Raw genomic sequence first — 22,712 nt, 5'->3', positions numbered from 1 at the left:
TGTTCTGCCCTCTGGTCTCGGGCCCTCAGGCCACTGGAGACCAGTCAAATACAATTCTGGGATCTGAGCTTTGGAACTGGGAGAGAGCTCAGAAGCCACGCCTCCACCTCTCCATTTTACAACCCTTTGAGATGCTCCTCAAATTATCCAGTAAATACTGTTTATTAGAGAAATTGGAGGCCTCTCTAGGGAAGCTGCTATCTGACCCCTGGGTACTTACAATGCTTGTGGACCTGACTTAGATGAGGAAACTGCACCCCAAAAAGTGACCTGCCCAAACAAGGTCCTACAGTCAGGAAGTGGGAAATCCAACCTCTCCAATGGGGGTCTTTTTAAAAGAAATCATACAGATGGATATGCTGAAAAAAAGATAACAATTAGAAACTTTATTCCAGTCTTAATAACCCTAAGGCAGGGTTGGGATCTTGGGGGGCTAAGGGGGTGAGGAATTTTCAATATTTGGTCCCATACAGTGGTTCTACCTATCTGACATCTACAGGGGATCTTTTTAATCGGTTCTCCGAGTTCTTCACGAGTACTCCCTTAAAAGGCTCAGCAACCATTAAGCACCTACTAAGGTCCTAGACACTTGAGCCCTCAGGATATAAAGGTAAAGGTCCCAGAGGAGCTGAATAGGGGTGGAGGGGCTGGGCTGGAGGGAGGAGGCTATGAGTAACTAAGATACAAAGGAGTATGTGATTGTACCAAAAATAATAATAACACTTGCTTTTATAAATACAAGGTTAAGTGTGCAAAGTTCTTTATAGACAGTATCTCACCACACCGGAGGCAAATGATACAAATAAAATCATTCCTTTTCTACAGAAGAGGAGCCTGAGGTTCAGAGAAGTTCACAGATCTGCCAGGGTCACTATATTCTGAGTCCGCACAGCAGCCACTGGGAGGTGGGGGTAGGGCTAATTTTATGATCCACCCATTTGCTAGAAGTAGAAGCCAGCCTGGGAGCAGAAGCCACTTGCTCAAGTTCATAAATTAGTTCCTGAATAGGGGCTAAAACCCAGGGGGCTCCTTCCCCTCAGGCCAGTCTCTATCCTCTAATTATACTAATGGGAGGATTGGAGCTAGCCACTCCCCCACCCCTCTGTTTTACAGCTAGGCAAACTGAGGTCACATAATCTTCTAGAGGCGGGGAAATCCCTGGTTAGCTTCTCCAGTCAGCCAGCTCCCCAAGGCTTTTTCTTAAAACCTGGTGTCTAGGAAAAAACGTTTTCAACTGGACATTAGGGCATTTCTTCGCATTCATTAAAAATAAAACAGTATCGAGGAACTAACTGTATGAACTAACTTTATGCACGTACTTGCTTCGGTCTGTCCCCTCTGGGGGACCGGAGGCCTTTCCTCGATCCCTCGATCCCTCCCTCCCTCCTTCCTTCCTTCCTTCCTTCCTTCCTTCCTTCCTTCCTTCCTTCCTTCCTTCCTTCCTTCCTTCCTTCTTCCCTCCCTCCCATCCTTCCTTCCTTCCTTCCTACCTTCCTCCTTCCCCCATCGGGGCTGAGCTGCAGTGCACACAGCTCGGCCCTACCAGCCCAGAAAGGTATTTAACTACAGCTTCAGCGCCTAATTACTGAGCCGGCCGGGCCCTTGGGGAGGAGTGGCCCGCCCCGCCCGGGCCTGGGAGAGGAGTGGAGCCGGAGCTCAGCTCGGGCGCAAGGCGGCCTGGTCCAGGCTAGCACGCAGCAGCGCAGCTCGAGGTACCCTGCGCTACCACACGAAACCCTGGAGAAAGGAGAAAGTAGAGGCGCTGGGGCCTGAGCCAGTAGAAGGTGAGAGTACTGCACTCCCCCTTCCCCACCCACCCCCTTTACCTGAAGTGGTGATCCCAGGCTCCAAAGCCCCTAGACTCCAGGCTTGGGCCTAAATGCCTTTGTATATCCATTTGCCTACATTTTCATAAATCTTCCCAAGCCTGCAGACCAACCCAGCAAATGAATCCTAGAATGTGGGCGTGACCGGACTGGCATGGGACCCCCTAGAGATCTACTAATCTAACCAGCTCCCCTGTCCTCCCCCTCTATGCAGCGGAAAGTGTCTTCATTCTTCAGGTGCCAGGCTTGGGGTTAGTGGAAAGGGTGTTGGCCTGGGAGTCAGAAAACCTGGGTTGTATGTAGTCCCCCATCCTGTGCAAGGGACCTACCAGGTCATTCTGATCCAACCCTACAGGCCTTTGAACTGGCTACCCCCTTATGCCAGCAATGCCCTTTCTCTTCTAGAATTCCTAGATTCCTTCAAAGCTCAGCTCAAACCCCACCCCCTACATGAAGCCTTTTCCTGATTAATCCAGCTGCAGTGCCCCCCCTTCTGATATATGCACATGTTGTCTCCCCTAACAAACCCTGTCAACTCCATGAGGCCAGGACTTTTTGTCTTCGTTCCCAGCATCTACCACATGATTGCTTGCTGGCCAACTGAGGAAACCACTTGGCCAAGGTGTGAGACATCTGAATTATGTCTTCCTGCCCTATCACTCAGGTTGCAAAGGGAACAGAGGCCAAAGCCCAAGTGAACCTGGGTCTGCCTGTCAAACCTTCTTGCCATGATGAGACACTGCCTCCCATCACAGAGAACCACGAGTTGATTCATTCTTGCTAAAGGTAAGTCGCTGGCTACAGCACACCATAACTAAGGTGGCTTGCTCTGCCTCCTTACCTCCATCTCTAGTTTCCCTGGTTTCCTTCAAGCCTCAGCTTCTGCAGAAGGCCTTCCCTGGTTCCCCCTTTCACTTTCAGACTACTTTCCATCTACTCTCTATACATCTTGGACATACCTAGATGGGTACCAATCGTCTCTCCTATAAGGAATGTATCTTTTTTATTTTAGGCAATTGGGGTTAAGTGACTTGCCCAGGGTCACACAGCTAATAAGTGTCAAGTGTTTGGTCTCAGGCCATATTTGAACTCAGGTCCTCCTGACTTCAGGGCCGGTGCTCTATCCACTGCACCACCTAGCTGCCCCGGGAATGTATCTTTCTTAAAGGGGCTGTTGTTTTTCTTCCCTTCTTTGTATTTCCAGCTTAGTACAGTGCCTGGCACATGTGAGTGCTTAATAGGTTAGTGCTTAATAAAGGTTTGCTTATTGGACAGATTACTGACTTTCTTTCCCCACATCCCCCTAAGCTCAGGGAAGACAAGTTATTATACACCTAAGCCAAGAACACTTCCAAAGTTAAAAATACTGTGCAACACATTTTATGCTTATCCACCTCTTGCTAGCCCTAGCTTCTGGGCAGAACCCAGCAGAGCTCACTAGTGGAATATAAATTCCTTGGGAGTGGGATTTTTGTATGGTTAGTCTTTGACACTGTGCAGTAGGTACTTAAATACTGTTGGACTGGATTGAATGACTAGCCTAGTGAGGAGAGCACAGGATTTGGACATCTGGAATTGGATGATCTCTCCCACAGACATCTTAAACCCAACACACCCTAAACTCAACTCATTATATTTCCTTCCCAAATCTTCCCCTCTTCCTAACCTGCCTAATTACTGCTGAGGTTACCACCACTGTCCCAGTCCCCAAGGCTCACAAGCTAGGTGTCACCCTTGACCCCTCACTCTTACTCCCATATCCATCCAATAAGATGCCAAATTCTACCATTTCCATCTCCATAATATCTCTCCTATACACCAGCCTCTCTCCTCTGACGCTGCCACTCCCCTGGTGTAGGCCTTTATTTTACCTCCTGCCTGGACTATGGCAATAGCCTACTACGGGGTCTGCCCGCCTCAAGTCTCTCCCCACTCCATTCGGCTGTCAAAGTGATCTTTTTATAGCACACCTCTGGTCATGCCATCCGCTCATTCAATAAACTCCAGTAGTTTCCTATTATCACTGGGATCAAATATAAAATCCTGCATGACTTCTGAAGCCCTTGACAATCTGGCCCCTCCTTTTCAGTCTTCTTACACCATTCTCCCCTTTGTGATCGGACACTCTAACTCCCCCTGGGGACATCTCCTTGGCTCTCCTCGATACCTAGAATGCTCTCCTTCTTTTACTGTACCTCCTGCCTTCCTTCCAGTCTCATGCTAGAAGCCTTTCCCAGTCCTCCTGATTCTCAGTTAAGGTTAACCTAAATTAACCCTCTGAGATTATCCCCAATTTATCCAGCCTAGATCTCGTTTGTACAGTTTGCATGTTGTCTCCTCCATTAGACTATGAATTCCTTGAGAGTGGGGACTGGTTTTGCTTTCCCAGCGCTTAGCATTGTGTACCTTAATAAATACTTGAAAATAAATAAATAAATACTTGACAAAGTTCCTCAATGTAATCTTTTATTTACCACTAAATAACTGTGACTGGGAACAATTCACTTTACCTGGCCTCAGTTTCCCAATCTGTAAAGAAGATGGTAAGACTAGATGATGTCCCTTGTAACTCTGAGATTCTCAGATTTAGATAAAGCCTATTCAGTCTTCAAAATCAGACTCAAGGGCCATCTCTTCTAGGAGTCCTTGGAAGTTCAAAGGCCCCTCTCCCTTCCTGGAGAGAGGGAAGCACTTCCACAGATAGTTCTCCAATTATTTTCTGTGCAAATCCCCAACTACACTGAATTCCCCAGGGCAGTATCTAGTCTCTTCTTCTATTTCCCTCTCCAAACCTATCCCCACCCCCTCCAGGGCCTAACTGGGCCACGTGTGGAGTGAATACAACAACGGGAGAACACAGCATCCCAGCTGGTCAGCAGGACCTAGGGGAAACCCAGGCGATTCACTGAACTGTCTCCAAAATGGGGGAGGCACGGGGGTGGAAAGGGAGAGGACCCAGGCAGGATTCCCCCCAACCCCACCCAGAAGCTAAGAGACCTAGAAGGTCAGACTCTGAGCAGAGGCCTTGGCTTAAGTGAGGGTTGGAAAGCAGCAAGCTATGGGCCACTTCCCTTCCCCTCTCCCCCAGTTTTCTGGGCTGGAACCAGGTTGGGGGGGAAGTAAGAGGAGGGAGCTTTGTTCACTCACCCCAACAGGAGTAGAGTATCTAAGAGCCTAAAAATCAGCTTAACATCCCCACCCCCAGCCCTTTGTGCCTTAAAACCAGGAAGGGAAACTGCCGTGGGGGGGGGAGGGGGAAGAGGTAAGGGGAGAGGAGCCCAATAAGGGGAGCTGGGGCAGCCTGGCCGAAGCTCCCCCCTGAACCCTGACAGCCATTTCCTACGGGAAGAGATTGCTCTGGTTCCAGGGCAGGGCCCTTCTTTCCTTCACCTTTGATCCGGCCCGGCATCTTTATGCCTAGAGAGCTGGCAGGCAGAGGGGCAACGTTATCCAAGACCAATGTCTTCATTTGACACATGGGAAAACTGAATCCCAGTAAGAGGGGAATGACTTGTTCCAGGTGATACAGATAAGTTAGCAGGGGGCTTCTCATCCAGGCTCAGACCTCCCACAGGGAACTCAGCCATAAAAGCACAGCTCTAGAGGGCAACGGGATCTCAGACACCACAAAATCTAACTTTGCGATTTTACAGTAGAGGGCCCTGAAGCCTAAATCAGTTCAATGATTTGTCTAAGGTCTGACAGAGAGTGAGAATCAGAGATGGGACTCGAAACCAAATCCTCTGATTTTAGAATCACTGATCCCGTCCCTGAGCAACACCCCTCCCCCCAATCTAGTGCAAGGGTTCTTAAGTTAGGGCTTGCGAACAAAAAAAACCAAACCAAACCCCAACAAAACATACTGGGTTTAAACTCTGGCTCTCCCATTAAGCTATTATGTGACCCTGAGGTACTTCCTTTCCCTAGGCCTCAGTCTGCTGCTCACCTGGGAAATGGGGAGAGCACCTGCCTTGTCTACCACATTGGGCTGCTCGGGAAAATCAAATGGGCCAATGAATGGGAAAGAAGTCTGAGAAGCACTAAGCGTACCCAAATGGACAGGATGGCTGTTCCAAACTGCTGATGTTTGCGGTCTGGGTAGCCCTTGGAGGTTCCCTCCCTCTCCCTACACACAGATACTAGGGGCCCCAGCTGGAGGCTCCACTTCTCCCCTTGGGCCCAAGCACATTCACATGTGCTCTCACTCTTCCTTCCCCAGTACTTTATTTTTAGGCCCGAATTTGACTTTAATCGTTACTTAGCGGATTCTATTTCCAGCCCACGGAGGGCAGCCCAAGGCAGGCAGGCAGTGATCTGTGGGGTGGAGGATGGGATGGGGGAGCCAGCCAGCTTACATACTACCCCAAAGGGGGCTAGGAAATCCCCAAAGAAGGCTGAGGTGGAAGAAACTGAAGGATGCCCCTTGGGAAGACAGGCATTATAATTATAGGACTGTACGCGGAAAGGGAACTCAGAAATCACCCCCACTCACTTCACAAAGGGAGAAACTGGGGGCCCAGGAACAGAAAATGAATTGTTCAAAGTCACACAGTTAGTTAAGATACAATGCTCTTTGACCCATCCAGTTCTGAGATACCCTGGATTTTGACCTTACCCACCCACACACACCCCTTATCCTAGTCCAAAAAAAAAAAAAGCTGATTAATGAATTAGTCAGAGCCTTGGAGGTGCCCCTTATCCCAAACCAGGTAGGACAGCTCACCCGAGCCTTGTCCTGAGCCTTCTAAAAGAAGGAAGATGCAACCTGGGAGAATGTCCAGAGGGAAGTGCTTTGGTCAAAGTTCTAGAAACCAGGATTTAAGGCTATGGCTCCAGTCATAGCTCCTCAAACTGATCCAGCCCATCAGTGGCCTTTCTCTAGAGGGTCAAGAAGAAAGAAGATCCTAGATTTACACAGAACCAGAAGAGACCTTAGACATCATCTAGCCTGTGGTCACAAAGCCAAAAAATACCAGAGGCGAGATTTGAACCCAGGTCTTTCTGACTTCCAAGTCCAGAACTCTTATGCACTAGGCCTTGGGAGCCCCACATACTCTCAGGGCTGCTGAGATTTCTTCGGGGACTAGCACCCAGGAGCCACCTTAGCCTGGTGCCTCACGGACTGGCAGGAAGATGCTGGCAGCTGCTCTCCAGCTCTGCAGAGGGCAGATTAGAAGGTGACTCTCAATGCAGCAAGGCGTGCTCAGGTAGATACAAAGGCTACCTGACTGATGGGATGAAGAGCAGAGCCGAGTCCTAGGCAAGGCTGGCTAACTCCACCTCCATGGTTACTGTCTATTAGAGGGCCCCAGGCTGTCACATGTAGCTTAACTGATAATAACCAACTCTACATGCCACAGACATGAAAACCATACTTGTAAAAAATCAGATGGAAAAGTTCCTTTCCTTGAGTCTCTGCCTGTGGTTTCTGCCCCAGGTGGCTGTCTACCTCGCCCATCTCTAGGGCTGGCTCTCACAACAGAAATGGAATACAGGCCAAGTGGGGTTAGGTACTTTCTCTCTGTGGGGTAACTTTTAATGAGCAGGGGGATAGTCACCTAATGGAGATGGCTGAAGGCAGCAAGAGGCCCTGTCTGCAGGCCACAGTAAATGGTTTTCTGTTCTTCCTTCCAACTCTTTGCTCTGATTTGGGGATCTGTGCGGTCTAGCCAGAAAAATCTCAAAACCACAGTTCCCACCACAACCCCCTACCCATAAAGAGATGGAGAAACAGTGGTAGAAGGGAGAGGGGGACCAAAGCTCTGATTAGGATGTTTGAGTCCCATTCTTGAGCCTCTGACTCTCATCTTGTTTCACACAGCCCCAGGATCTCTGCTAGTTAGGTGAAGGCTGGGCTCAGCCCAAGAAGCTCCAGGACAGTAGGAAGGAGATAGCCTGGACATTTCTCAGAGAGAAAAATCTCCCTCCTGCTCCAAGGAGGACAGGAAGAAGTATGGGTTAAGTCAGGACCAGGATACCCCTCAGCACAAAGACCAGGCACAAACAGAAATCAAGAGGGTCAGAAGGGATCCTAGCTCTGATGCTTTCTGTTTCACCCAGCAAGTCACTTAATCTTTCTGGGACCAAGCTATAAAAGATGGAGAGACGGGCAGGGGGAATCACCTCTAACTCTTCCTTACTTCATCAGGTTGTGATGAGAGGAAGTGAATCACCTCTGAAGATCTCTCCATCTCTGCAGGAATCACATTATGCCCCAGCTAACCCCAAATGACCCACCATAGCAGGGAATGTGTCTCCAGTTGTGAGGATGGGCTACATCGAACCACGCATGGTATCTAGACCAGTTTCCCTTGTGACCAGCTGGAGTTAAGTACTCAGTTAGTTCATAGTTGCAGAAATGAGGTGTCCTCTCACCAGCCCGGGGAGGGAACAACTTAGGTCTTTATCCTCTGGCAGTTCTGGAGAAATATCCTAATAATGGTCCAGAGTCCACTTCATGTCCTCCTAGGTTATCTTATCAACAATACTCTCTTTGGAGATGTTTCAGCCTCAAGGCCCCTGAATTTGTCCCTCTGGCTAGAGGAATCTTCCCATGCCTCCTTTCAGTGGCTAATGAGAGGTGAGGACTCCCTTCTTCTCCCCAGCCCCAGCACTCACACCCAGATGGAGACCTCCTGAGTCCTTACAAAGCTGATGGGGATTTCCCAAGAGGCCAAGCAAGCATCCCCTGGGGAGCCCCTGGGGATGGTGCTGACCGGATGTAAAAGGCTCCAGCTGCTTCCAGCCCACCAGAGCTCCCCTCTGGTATCAGCTCCTCCCCTTTATTTCAGGTCTCCCATCTTATTTGGTGGGCTGGCATGGGGAAGGAGAAGGACAGCACCTTCTCTGTCCTTCTCCCAAGGCTTCGACCCATATTTTAAGCCAGTTTTCCACAAGCTCCCAACATGGCCACTTTAAGGTACAGAGAGATTGGCAGGATCAGAAGGGCTGAGTTCCACTAGGAGCTTCATCGAGAAGATGCTAATGGCCTGGGATGCAGGGAGTACGGGGCAGATTTATGGAATGCAGCCCCCGTAGAGGATGTAAGTCCTAGACTGAACTCAGGGGCTCCAGCACAGGCCCCAAAGGATGGGGATGGGATGGAGATGAGGACACGGCCCATGAGGGAGATTGCAAACATTCCCACCTTCAGGCCCTTCAGTTTGGGAGCCTCATCCCCAAGCCTTAACAAAGCTCATGGTGGCCACTGAGGAAAGGAGGGGTAGGACCAGTTTTAGGAAGGCTTCCAGTCATCACCTTGAAAGAGGGAGGAGGAGGGGAGCCACATGGAATAGATTCACAAGAACTGGAAGTGAGGGATTTGAATGACTTTGAGCTTGGACACTAGACTCTCCCCAACTCTTCTTCGAGGAAGAAACTGAGGCTGGAACCAGCTATCGGATGGCAAAGACATCAGCCTCCAATGAAGGCAAAGGCTGACCCTAGCTCTGTGCCAAAAGACTTAAGTGCGGACACCTCTAAACTATGCCTCTAAAAGAGCCACAGACACAAGGCTCTTAAGAAATAAGTGCCCCATACCCCTTTCTCCCTCACCACCCCAAGTCTCCTTCTGCAGGGAAATTTCTAAGTGTTTCTCTGACTCTACTATCAGCTATTTCCACTAAGAGCCTGGAATTCAGGTACTCTGAGGTGGTCATGGCAAGGGCACAAGGAACCCTTGTGTGTCTCCCTTGCTGGCAGTGTGTGTGGCGGCCAGAAGCTACCCTAGTGACCAGTCAGGCATGAAGATGGCATTCAACTAGGAAGTTAAGATCTCCCTCAGTTCTCCCCCCACCCCAAGTTTCTTGGCTGCCCTTATTATCTCAAATCAAAGGGGAAAGGGGAAGACAAAATGTGGGGCTTCTGAACATCATGAGTCCCTAGCCAGCCACATGACCCTTCCTGTTTTGCTAGTTACCTTCTGTATCCCTGAACATGAAGGATTCTCACCCAGAACAACCAGGCCTATGGGCAACTCTTATGTATAAAACTCTCTCCAAGGAAAGCCAAGGACACCAAAGGTCACTTCAACAGTTATCACCCCCCCCAAAAAAAAGCTCTAATCACTCCCCACCTCACACATGGACCTCTTAGCCTGACAGGATAGTTGCTTTGAAGAATAGAAAGACAAGGTCTGGGTCCCCAAAGCAGCTGAGATTTCAGAGCCCAGGACCCCAGTAAGAGAAAGTAAATCTGGGAAAGACAGGAATGCCTTGGGGCCAGCACCCCACTGAGCCATAAACCTGGCAGCTGGGTGGCTTCTCCAAACCTCTTTTTTCCCTATGCCTAGATCTGCAGCCCAGCTGAGCCTGTTAAGCCTCTCAGGGCTCAGCTTAGTCTGTCTTGGCCACTGCCTGCTCAAGCAACAATTTTGGTTTCTATTAGTTGCTACACCTCTCCCAGCCTTAGAGAGTAATTCAATGTGTGACTGTGGCCAAGTCACTTCTGGGCCTCAGTTTCCTCATCTGTAAAATGAGGGAGATGGACTAGATTACCTCTAAACTCTCTTCCAGTTCTAAATCCTATCACCCTAACTTTGGGCAAGCCCCATGCCTCAGTCTGCCCCAAAGTAAAATAAAGAGGTTGGCCTAAATGTTCACTAAAGGTCTCTTTTGCCCTAATCAGATCACCCCAGTCCCAGATGTCTAACACAGGCCTTGGCTGAAGGAAGGAGCCCAGTGGGGTGGAGAAGGGGAGAAATACAATCCACATGTGCAAGACCAGCTCCCTCTAGGTGGTACAGGGGGCTTTGTTTCCAAGGCTGCTCTCCCTGGATACCCAGGGATGTAGTCAGTGAGAACCATAGACTAGAAGGAGCAGCCCCAGACAGAGACTATCTCACCCTCTTCAGTGGGGCCAAATCAAGAAAACCAACCCTCTGAAGTCCTGTCCTGGCTATGAGCAGCCCAGTCTCCCGTGTCTTGAGCATGAGTCCTAAGGTATAGGCTGGACACAGGGGTACAGGCTGGGCCACAAGGAGCATTGTCCCCAGGCTGGCGTGAGCACCCCTGTTGTCAGGCTTCAGGCTCAGTCAGCAGGTTACACGGTTACAGGGGAGAGGGTGGGGATGGGGGGAATGGAAGGGGGAGGAGAAGACAGAGCTTTGGGCAGTGCTGGCAAACCCCCAGGGACGATGAAATGGCTTCTCTCTCCACATCCCCCCCCCCCCCCCCGCCCCGGTCCAGTCTGACCCCACCCCATGCTGGAAGCTTAATTCCTCCTCCCTCCCTCCATCAGCCACATGCCCATCCCGCACAGTCCCACTATGAGGGAAAGCTGGCATTACCCTGGGTCCCGCCCCATCCCTGCCCCTCCAATTCCGGGACAGAGGCTCCAAGCTCTCGCTGGGGAGGGAGATAAAGGCTTGGCGAGGAGGAGTTTGTCAGAGCCTCCTCTGGACTGGGGTTTTCCCCAGTACCCATAGAAACCCCACTGGAACCCCGTGGTAGGCCCTGGGGCAGTGAGGACCCATAAACTTGGCGCTCTGCTCGCCTGCCCCAAGGGCCCGGGGCCCATCTCAGAAGATGGCTTATTCCCTGGGTCTACGACGGTGACAGCAACTCCCGGGAGAATTCAAACCCTTTCGGTCCTCGGGTGGGGGAGGGGAGCGGACGCAGGGAGGGCGGGAGCGGGACAAGGACCAGTCGGTTCCGGGGCAGGCGACCTCCACCCAGACTCAGCCGCCCGGGCCAGAGCCCCTGAACACTGGGCACTCACCTCTCTCTGAGCGCTGCGGTCCGATCCACCTCGCCGCCGGCGACATCAGTGGGCTGCGGGACAGTCCATGCGGCCGAGGGGCTGGGTGGAAGCGAGGGGCGGGGGGGGGGCGTCCCCAGTGGGAGGGGTACAAAGGAGCACGGGGGAGGGGGGGAGAGAAGGAAAGAAGGAGCGGGAAGAGGGCAGGAGAGAGGACTAGCGACTGGACCAAGGAGCAGGGATCACCGCGCGGCCCGCGTCACGGAGGGAAGAAAAGAGCCGGAGGGAGAAGGAGGAAACAATGTAGCTGCCGCGGCCCCAGGAGAGTTCCGCTTCCGAACGCCGCCGCCGCCAAGGTTCGATTTTGGAACGCAGCGCTCGCCGCCCGGGCAGCCCCGACACGCGACGTTCGATTTTGGAACGCTGCGGCTCCCAGCGATCCAACCCCTCCGGGCACCGGCGGCCCAGGCTGGAAGGGGGCTGGAGGGAGGGGGGAGTGCAGGAGGGAGGGACAGAATCGACGGCTCCCGGGCCGGACTAGAGGGCCGGCGGCGGCGGCGGCGGCTGCTGCCCCCACCCCGGGAGCGCGGCAGGAGGGGTGGGGCGGGGCGGGGCGGGGGAGGGGGGAAAGGGTGGCGGCGCGCGCGCGCGCGTCCTCTGCTGCGGTGGCCGCCCCTTCCCCAGTCCCTCTCCGGCTCAGCTGGAAGGAAGCTCGCAGGCCTGGCCGGAGGAAGGGGAGCCCGGATCCATCCGCCTGCAGCAGCGCGCCTGCGCCAAATGGGCTTGACCCGCTCGCGGACGGGGCGCGAGCGGGGAGGCTGTGCCACCTACCGGACGCCACGGGCATTACGTGGGGGTGTGTCTAGGTCCCGGCGTCCCGAGCCCTTGACGCGGCCCTTTCTGCCCAGCCTCACGGCCTGGCTGCGGACCCATTGGCTGTTGGACTCCTGAAACGGAGAGCCGCGCGAGACGCCGAGCGGCGGCCGGAGGGATGGTGGCTCTGAAGACTGGAGCTGCTTGTCCGGCGGCCCCCAGCGAGGTGGGCGCCGAGCCGGAGTCCCAGGACAATGGCATACTCTCTGCCCTTCGCCTGCAAAGTGGTGAGTGGTCATCCGTCCAGGTGGCTCCCTAAGAGAGCTCCAGGCCATAGGTCAGCTGCGGCCCTGGGGAGAGACGGGCTTTCGTTGTTGCAGGGGGGACCCAGCTTTGCTTTGTGATTATTCGGAGTGAACGGCCTGAGACCACCCCAGGACAGGACTGTAAAGGGCCAAAGGATAAACAAAGGTCCAGAGTTCAAATATAAATAGCTAGAGTCCTTGCTTGTGTAACCTTGTGTGTGTGTGTGAGTAAACGTTCATTAAGTGCCTGCTATGTGCCAGGCACTGTGCTAAGCTTGGCAGTGTAAAGAAAGGCAAAAGACAGCCCCTACTCTCAAGGAACTCACAGTCTAGCAGGGATGTGGAACCTGCGGCCTCTAGGCCACATGTGGCCTTCTAGGTCCTCAAGTTCGGCCCTTTGAATGAAATCAAAGCCTCAAAGGGCTGAACTTTAGAGGGCCACATGTGGCCTGGAAGCCAAAGGTTCCCCAACCATAGTCGAAAGGCCAAACTGTCAAACTAAACTGTGTGTGGGGGGTGGTCTGGTAGAAGACGGATCAGCTTTGTGTTGTTTGACCCCCAGAAACCAAACTAGAAGCAATGGGTGGTTGTTGGAAAGAAGAGAAACTTCTCCCTAACCATTAGAGCAATCCCAAAGCAGATGAGCTGCTGTTGATTTCCCCTCCCTGGCAGGCTGTCTTCAAGCAGAGGCGGGCTGACCATTTGTTGAGGATGTCCTAGAAAGGATTCTTGTTCAGGGGTGAATTTCTGTAGTTGACCCCCGAAGTTCCTTCCAGTCCTAAGAGTCTGTGCTTCACTTGGGGAAGATGAGATTCACACATGTATAACAGCATAGACAGGGATAAATTGTCCATAATCGTTGGATGGAAGGTGCTGAGATCAGGGAGCCCTAGGAAAGGCTTCTTGCAGAGGTTATCTGAGACTTGAAGGAAGCCAGGGTTAGGACAAAGAACTGGACACCCTGGGTCCCTAGAAAGGACAGAGTGAAATTAAGGAACAGCCTTCATTGGTCAGGTCGACAGGAACAGTACAGTGTGTTTGGGGGAGGATCCCTTTACCCCAGTGTAAATAAACTTTAAAATTCTTGGAGGGCTGGATTTCCTGGCCCTCAATAAGCTGTGGGGTCACCAGACTTTATGGAGAGAAAAGGATCTCCTTCTTTCTCCCCCATGGGCTGGGAGAAAATAGCCCTACCACCTCCTCGACCCATAGTTTAAGAAATGCTGAAGGGATGGAGAATGGAAAAAGTGTAAGAAGTCCTGATCTAGATGACTCTTCCCTGCCTCCTCTTAAGAAGACATCTTGGGGCAACTAGATTACCCAGTGAATAGAGGATGGGCTGGAGTCAGAAGGACCTGAATTTAAATTCAGTCTCAGACGCTCACTAGCTGTCTGACCCTGGGCAAGTCACTTAACTCCAATTGGCTCCCCCCCCCCGAAAAAAAGTTAAAAAAATGAAAACTTAAAAACTCCAGGAGTCAAGATGGAAATCAATCCTGCCCTTCCCACAGTTGCCATAGTAACCATCCTTTTTTAGATCTGAGGAGTTACTCACCTTCTCTAAAACCTTCTTTGGCTCCTTGTCACCACAGTCTCTCCATAGCCTGCATAATCTGCTCCAGCCTACCTTTCTAGACTGATTTTTCTCATTATTCTCCTTCACACACTCTGCATTGTAGCCAAACTGACAATTAGCTCTGATTTTGACCCTCCTGTTTCCTGATTTAGTATAGACTGATCAGGCTGTTCCTTCTGACTGGAACCTCCCCACCTCTTTCTTCAAGGCCCAGCTCAGGAGCCACCTCTGCCAGGAGGCCCTTCTGTATTTCCCCTCAACTAAAAGTGATCTCAAGCTTCAGGTTTTCCTGAAGCACTTGGTCTGGATTTTGTCTTTGAACCATTCACATACTGGTTTTAGGGGGAGGGGCACTTGGGTTTAGGTGACTTGCCCAGGATCACACAGCTAGTAAGGGTCAAGTGTCTGAGACGGGATTTGAACTTGGTTCCTCCTGACGCCAGGTGCTTTACCTACTGAGACACCTAGCTGCCTTGTCCCATTCACGTTCTGCCTTTATTATTCTCCTCTGCCTACATGGCACATTTCCCCTTATAGATTACCACCTCTTTGAATTTTTTGGGATGATTTTTCATCTTTATTTTGCCAGCACTGAGCACAGTCAATGAACAGGTCTTTATTACATGCCCCCTATGTGCCTGGCACTGTGTTAGGTGCTGGGGATAGAAAGACCAAGAGTGAAACTATTCCCCCTCTCAAGGATCTTCCACATTCTAATTGGGGAGGAAACAAGTGTGTATTTATACACATACATATATGCATGTGTCTATGTGTATGTATAGAATAAATATGAAAATAATAAAAACAAAGTTAAGTAACCTTAAAGGCCTTAAAAAAAATCCAACCACAATCCCGAGAGCAAGTAGTGAGTCTTGTGACACCTGCTTGGTACGCCCAGCAACATCACAGAGTGTTAGAGCCAGAACAAAGGATCACAGAGCTGGAGCTGGAAGGGCCCTTAGAAGCTCAACTACCTTATTTACAGCTGGGGAAACTGAGGCCCAGAGAGATTACTGAGGCGAAAGAGATTACTCTCCCAAAATTGCCCAGGTAGTCAGTAACAGAGCCAGGGAAGCCAGAACATCCCAAATTCAGGACATTAGGCTGTACCCTAGTGAGCCTCAGAAATCTTTTAATTCTGCATTTTAGAGCTGAAGAATTCCGGATGAATTGGCCAGGATTACGCAGCTAGTTAGTAGCCTGGTCATTGGCAGTTGAATTGAAATTTCCCTTTTTAAGCTAGAAGTGAAGCAGGAAACTGGACCCTTGGAGTAACAAGGGGAAGACTGTTCTCCAGTGCCACCTGTCTCCTGGATTCCTTACTGTTGGGTTAGCACTGAGGTGCCAGGGTTGATAGGGGAAGACCTGGTGTGAGCTAGACTAACAGCTGATATTGGGGGAGGGGAAGGGGAGAGAAAAGAGAGAGAGGGGGGGAGAGAGAGAGAGAGAGAGAGAGAGGGGAGAGAGAGAGAGAGAGAGAGAGAGAGAGAGAGAGAGAGAGAGAGAGAGAGAGAGGGAGGAGGGAGAAGGAGGGAGAGAGAGAGAGGGAGAGAGAGAGAGAGATATCTGGAGGGAGAGAGAGAGAGAGATATCTGGAGGGAAAGAGGGAAAGAGAGAGAGAGAGAGAGAGAGAGAGAGAGAGAGAGAGAGAGAGAGAGAGAGAGAGAGAGGAGGGAGAGAAGAGAGAGAGAGAGAGAGAGAGAGAGAGAGAGAGAGAGGAGAGAGAGAGAAGAGAGAGGAGAGAGAGAGAGAGAGAGAACTCTGAGTGCTGGGTGGGAAGAATAGGTATGGAAGGTGGTAGACAGATGTCCTTCAAGAGTACTGAATTCTCCCTTCCCCTGGGCTCCAAACAAAACTAGCCTTGGCCAATCTAAATAAAAGCTTGTTGACTGACTTTACATGTATGTGATGTGTCATACTTTATTTTTCTGGTTTTTTTATTAAAAATTTTTTCAATGAACAAAAATCTACTCCTCCCCCCAAAACAAAGCAAAACTTTTATTACAAATATGCATAATCAAGCAAAAAGAATTCCTGCCTTGTCCAAAAAATAGATGTCTCAGTTTGCAACCTGAATCCATCACCCCCTCCCCTTGCCCAGTCAAGAGGTGGGTAGCCTGCTTCATCATTGGTCCTCTGAAACATGGCTGATCAGTGTGTTGTTCAGAGTTCTTAGGGCTTTCATGGTCCTTGCTCACTCTAACTCTGCCTCAGTTCACATGCATCTTGGTACTTTTCAGAGTCAGTCAATAAATATTTAAGTGCCTCCTAATCACCAGGGACGTGCTAAGCGTTGGAGACGCAAAGAAAGGCAAAAGACAGTCCCTGCTGTCAATGACAAATTGGACATTGTAGACAGAGGGAAGGCCCTGGTTTAGAGGGAGAGGAGGGGTCAGGAAAGTCTTCCTGTAGAAAGTGGGGTTTTTATCTGGTGCTTGAGGGAAGCTAGGAGACATAGCTAGTTGGGAGATGGAATGACTTGTTCAGGGACCAACGAGGAGGCCAGTGTTACTGGATCCCAGAGTAAGGGTGTCGGGGGGGGGGGGGGATGGTGAATGTTATATTTAATCCTGGAGGCGATAGGAAGCCACTGGAGTTTCTTAAGTGAGGGTGCTCACTCTGACAGTTGGGTGGAGGATGGACTGGAGAGGGGAGAGACAAAGTGCTTTTATTGGTCCCACTGGATCCTCACAGAACCCATCTGACAGTTGAGGAAATTGAAGCCCAGAGAAGTTAAGTGATTTGCCTGAGCTTGCACAGCAAATTTACGATAGATCCAGAGCTAGAAACCCAGGTCATTTAACTCCTGGTCTTAGGTCTTCCACTGGGAGATGCTGGGGTGGGAGTGGGGACTGTAATGGTTCTAAGCTAATAGTCTTGGCAAAAAAGACTCCTTATTGAGGTGGTAAAGGGATTTCAGTTGAACCAACATTTCCATATTGAGGGCCTGTGGTGTGTCAGGCTTCAAGCATGACACCTGACCATGCCAGCAGACTCGGGTTTGGGGAGGGGGAGGGGATATACAACTGGTACACAGATAAGGAAAGAACCGAAGTGATATTGTTGGGTGAGGGGGTGGGGCAGGGGTAGGGGTGGTCTGGGAAAGCTTTAGGGAGCAGGTGCCCTAGGAGCTGAGTCTAGAAGGAAGCTCTGGCTTCTAAGAGGTGGGCTGGTGGAGAGGTTTGGGGAGACAGCCTGGCTGGAGGCCCGGAGAGGAGAGTTAGGGAACAGCTGCTAGGCCAGTTGGACTGGCCTGGAGAGTTCCAGAAGGGAAGTTTGGTGAACAAATCTGGGCAGGCTGAAGGGCAGCGGCAAGATTGTGGAGAACTTTCAGTGCCAGCGTCGGGAGTTCTAGCCTGGGGTATGAGAAGCTTGTCAAGGCGGGGATAATTTTTCTTTATGAGAAATGAATCTCTTTACTCCGTTTTGATAGTCATAGAAGCACAGTAAACTCTTGGATGTATTTAGATAACATATGTCTGGATAAGGGGTACAGGAAGGTTTACTGAGAGCTGAGAGGGTTTAAAAGGTTGCCTAGAAACAACAGGGAACCTTGGTGAGCAGACTTGTGCCTTTAAGAGATGATTCCATGTGGATGGTAAGTAGGGGTGCCCAGTTAGAGGGCTACTGGGGGGACAGCCTGGGGAAAAGTACTTCCAGCTAGTTTTTAGGAAAGATATGTAGGAGGCCAGGTCTGGAATCCAGTTTTAAATAAGCAGTTTGGTCAGGAGCTCTTAAACTTTTTAACCTCATGGACATTTTTGGTGGTCTCAAGCCCATGGATACCTTCTCTGAATGATGTATATTTAAAAAATTCATCCTGGAAGGAAATGTTTGATTTTAGTTAGAAAATTTAGATGTAACTTCTTCCCCCCCCCCCCCACTCCCCATCCCAGCTCCCAGGTTAAACTGATCTAGGTGGAGGCCCATCACTGATTGTTGTTGTTTTGGGTTTTCTCCCCTTGGCTGGACTAAGGCCCACCTCATCCAGTGGACAGTCAAGAGCCCTTCCTGGCCTCCTGACCTTGGTCAAGTTACTTCCTTCTCTCTGGGCTTCAACTTCCTCCTTTGGTCAGCAAAGGCTATGAACTGGTGGAGTATCCCCGAGGGCCCTTCAGCTCTTACATTACAGTGGGTGAGGGACCAGAGGTGTTGAGAAAAGAGGAAGAACGGGAAAACCGTGGGAGGAGAGGAAAAAGAAAGAGGGACCTGAGGGGACTTCTGCATTTAGTTATACCAGTTAAATGCAAAATTGATGCAAATTCGGATGAATTGAACTGTGGTCCAGAGTCCGGGCACCCTTGACTACAGGGTCGTGGCAGGCTCGAGACCTCTGTGCACCAGGAGGAGGGCCTCCTCCCCCATTCCCCTCTGCCCCCCAGCCAAGGGGGCCAGAGATAACAGTTTAAAGAAGTTGGTGTGAAGTGGTTTGGAGCTCTGACTGTACGTCGGGCCCCAAGGGGCAGAAAACAGGAAGCCGAGATAAAAGATTGATTTGCAGCCGTGTCCCATCTACTTCCTGCAGAGCAGGTGCTCAAGGCTGAGCTAGACATGGGAGGAAATAAGCTGGCCCAGCTCTACCCTTATATAGCATTCTTCCCTGTGTGCAGCTCCCTCCCTCCCTCGCCTCTCTAACCTCCCTGGGCTCCCCTCCTCCACCTTCCCCAGGAGCCCTTCTAGACCACTCCCAAGAGATTCCTCCAACTGGTGGATGGAGAGGCCGAGGCCAGGGAGGGCCAGTCCCTAGGTGGTCTCATTGAGGACTGTTCACCACCATCACCTGTACTACTCTGTCAACACCACCGCTGTCATTAGCCATATGTCACCACTGTTTCAGTCACCGACATTCTGCCATCATCACTTGCTGCGTCCTAACTGCTGTTATCTATCTTCACCATCAGCATGGGTCAAGGTCTTCAGGCCTTCCGAGGCGTGATGGGGGAAGAGGGTTAAGGCAAGGGCAGGACTACCCTTCTTGATGTGCTCGGTGGCAGAGAACCGAATTATCTTTTTTCCAGGCTGATGACACATTGCTCTGCCTAACACTGTCTGTGCTCTGACTAGACTGGTCTGTTTACTCTTCCCCCAAACCGTATTCCAGCTCCCATCTATGTGCTTTTGCACGAGCTGTACCCTACACCTGGAATGCCGTTCCTCCTCATCTCTACCTTGTACACTCCGTAGCTTCCAAAGGGCATGTCGGGTGCCACCCCCATCAGACCTTTCCTAATATTCCCCCATCACTTTGTATTTACTCTACAATGTATACTTGTACCATATTCTTTCTCTTCCCCTTCTAGAATGTAAGTTCCTTGAGGGCTTCTCTTTGTATCCTGGCACCCAGCACAAGGGCCTGGCTCACCACAGGCTCTCAATAAATACCTATTGGACAAATCCTTGTTGCAGCCTGTCTGACCAGGACTTCATTTCCTAGGAGGATGACGGTTAGGTGCAGGAGACACATCATTACGGGGAAGAGGAAAACCAGAGAAGGAGGAGCCGGGGAAGAGGACCGACCCCAGGTTCTAAGCAGCTCTAGATGGATCCAGCTGGAGCAAAGGCAAAGGTCGACTTCTGCACACATGGCGGCGGCAGGTGGAGACTGTCGGGATCTCCTGTCAGTGGAGAGGCCAGCAAGTATTGGAGTCCTGGCTCCTAGGATATGATCATCACCTCAGGAAAAAGTCTGAGAACCTTTAAGTGCTCTACAAATTCAAACTATCCTTATTTTAAAATTTAAATTATTATCGATCATTAATAATATATAATAATTATTATAATTATATTTATGGATAGGAGAGGGGCTCTCTGGAATATATTGGGGAAGAGGGAAGTATATACTAATTTGGATAATTGCTAAGAACATTTCTCTTTTTTTGTTATTTGTTTCATTTTCTGTTCCAACTAAATGCTTGTGCAGATTCTGTATTGTTGTTTGTCTAGAGTTCCGTTATTATAGCAATAACTGAGTTTCAAGGCTCTAGTTCAGAGGGTTTTTATTTCCCTCGAGTATTCAATTCAAAGAGCTGAAGCCATTGGCTAAACTCCCCTTCCCCCAGTCCTCACATTATACCCTAATCCCCACTAAATCTCAGAAAATTGGGGAGCATCCCAAGTCATTAGATCATAGGTTTAGAGCCCGGAGACGTCATCAGGTCCAGTCCCCTAATTTGACAAATGAGGAAATGGAGGCCCAGAGAAATAAAAGAACTTGAAAACCAGGAGAGAAACTTGCTATTTGCTACTTGCACACAGTGCAAATATGAACCCAAGTCCAGGAGGACCTAAACAGTGGATGGCCCAGGGCTGATATTACAATGAGAGACTTTCTTAGAGATAAAGGGGCCATTTCAGGACCAGTGTCAGGCCCTCCCAGTTTCCTCAGCAGGCTGTAATTCTATGACTTGTTCTTCAAGCCAAGCTGAGAACAGAACCAGGCTCTAGAAGAGGCATTTGGAGAAATCTCTGAGGGACAAATGTCATTTGACGCTAGTTGTTTGGGATGTGGTGAGGACAGTGAGGATGAATGCAGCTGCTTCCAGGGTCTCTAACTGTGAGGGCTGTGGCGCTGACCCTCAGGGATGTTAGTGATGTTCCCATAGTCCTTTACCAATGGGGTAAATGCCTAAGTGGTATGAGCCAAGAAGGATGGGGAGGACCTGGCGAAAGGTCTTGCACATAGAAGGTGTTGGATAAATTATTATTCAAATGAACCCTACAAGGCTGGACCAGTGCATAGTGTCTGCTAAACTCCCCAAATCAGAACTGAAGGGTTCAGCACCTGAGCTGAGAGGCCAGTTAACTTTGACTGAAGCCTCTCCAGGTTTGACCTTCACAGATATGAAATGGGGATGCAGCGCCACCTGGTGTCCTCAGTAGAAGTGAGCAACTGGATATTTTACTGCCCAGGTTGAGAGGTGGGTTTCCTCCCCCCTGCCTCCAAGTGCTTCCCTCTGCAGCCCCAACCTTATTCCCTTGAGTTTGACTGGAGCAGGAAGCTGGATATATCAAAATCCTCAGTAGGCACAACCCTTGGTCAGTTTCCCTTGAGATCAAGAAATAGAGTTTGCATTTCCCCAAATATCTTCCCCATCCCTCTCCCCTGACATTTCTCCCAGTGAAACACCTTTTGAGTTTATCATTGTCTCTACTCCAGGTTCCCCTCTCACACCACAAAGTCCCTGGGGTGAGGGAGCATGCTGAGCTTTTTTCCCAGGAGTTCCAATTCTTTCCCATTTCGTACAGTTTTGGGGTTCGTGTTGACTCCCAAGCCAGAATGTGAGCCCCCTAGGTAGAATTTCAGAAAAGAAATGGATTCACACATTTATGGCCCTTTTAAGGTTGAGAATATGGCTCCAAAATGACTTTAGAGGTCCCTGGTCTCACATTCTGGTGAGGGTTTGTACGATAAGAGATAAACTTATGAGAAAATACTAGCCCTGAATGACCCCCCCCACACACACACACACACAGAGCAGGAAGCAGAAATCCTGGGAAATAGGAAATAAAAACACTCTGAACTGCCTCATCTGTAACATGGAGGTCATAATACTTGATACTACCTACCACATGGAACTGTTGTAAGGAGAAAGCACTTTGTTAATCTTTAATGCACCATCCAAATGTGAGCAATGGTTGGTTCCATTTTACAGATGAAGAAACTGAGCCCCAGAGAGGTTAAGAGTTTTGCCCAGGGTCCCATAGCTAGTATGTGTCAGAGCAGGGACTTCAGCTAAGGTCTTCTCGCTCCAAGCCCAGTGTCCTTTCCATCATGCCAGCCTGGTGCCAGGTGATTGGAAAGACCCAGATGCTCTGGTTCCAGGCTGATCTGTCCCTTGGGTCGGGGCCTCTCTGTTCTCCTTGGGGCCCTTTTAGTACTGCCCTCCCACTTTCCTGTTGACCGCGCTGGAGTTTGGGGACGGAGGCAGGCAGGGTTTGGGGTCTGTTTATTGCTTTATTTTTGCTTTGTTTGTGAGGCAGAGCACCCAGAAGGAAATCATTTGTGGTTGGCTGGTTTTTCCCCCAAGTTGAGCTACCACACTATGTGGGGTGTGGGTGGAGATGGGAAGCTGGGACAGTGGGAAGGAACGTGCAGGGCATGGGAGGATTGGAGAAAATGTGGCTCCCAAAACCAGTGCCCACTAGTGAGCACATGCATGTTCTTTACTAACTTGCCCTTCGTGGTCATATCCTCAGCCAATGACCCCTTTCTTTGTGAGCCATGGGCTGGGAGAAGAAAGTTATGTCCTTGTTGCTGAGACCAGTGCCCTAAGCTGGTACCTCTCTACACCCCACACAGTAGCATACCTTCTGGCTGGCCCCACCCTAGGACAGGTGCATAGACAGCTAATAGCTCGGCTTACCTGTAGGAGGGGGCTGGGCCCCTGGCTGATGAGAATAGAGAAGACAGGAAGAGCTATATCTAGGCCAGATATTTCTGGGCCAGATAGAAAAACCTGAGGTGACAACCTAGGGGCCTTAGAGCAATGGGTCCTT

General features: G+C 50.4%; 1 protein-coding gene and 1 long non-coding RNA gene across 2 annotated transcripts in view; one reads left to right on the top strand and one right to left on the bottom strand.

Annotated features, from left to right (window-relative positions):
• CSK (C-terminal Src kinase) overlaps positions 1 to 12,144 on the bottom strand; it is a 33,513-nt gene extending 21,369 nt beyond the window's left edge. The window contains exon 1 of the mRNA XM_020994521.2: positions 11,544 to 12,144. The gene's annotated coding sequence lies outside the window, so the exon portion shown is untranslated. The remainder of the gene's footprint in view (positions 1 to 11,543) is intronic.
• Positions 12,145 to 12,215: 71 nt separating this feature from the next.
• On the top strand, positions 12,216 to 20,144 carry LOC144456256 (uncharacterized). Its single transcript, XR_013485179.1, has 2 exons — positions 12,216 to 12,622; positions 19,651 to 20,144. It is a non-coding gene; the product is annotated as an uncharacterized LOC144456256 (long non-coding RNA).
• Positions 20,145 to 22,712: the final 2,568 nt, after the last annotated feature.

The sequence above is a fragment of the Phascolarctos cinereus genome, unplaced genomic scaffold (assembly GCF_003287225.1).
Source record: "Phascolarctos cinereus isolate Bilbo 61053 unplaced genomic scaffold, phaCin_HiC Scaffold_3;HRSCAF=262, whole genome shotgun sequence".
Taxonomy (NCBI): Eukaryota; Metazoa; Chordata; class Mammalia; order Diprotodontia; family Phascolarctidae; genus Phascolarctos; species Phascolarctos cinereus.
The sequence above is the reverse complement of the archived record's forward strand: the minus strand, read 5'-3'. Positions and strand labels throughout refer to the sequence as shown.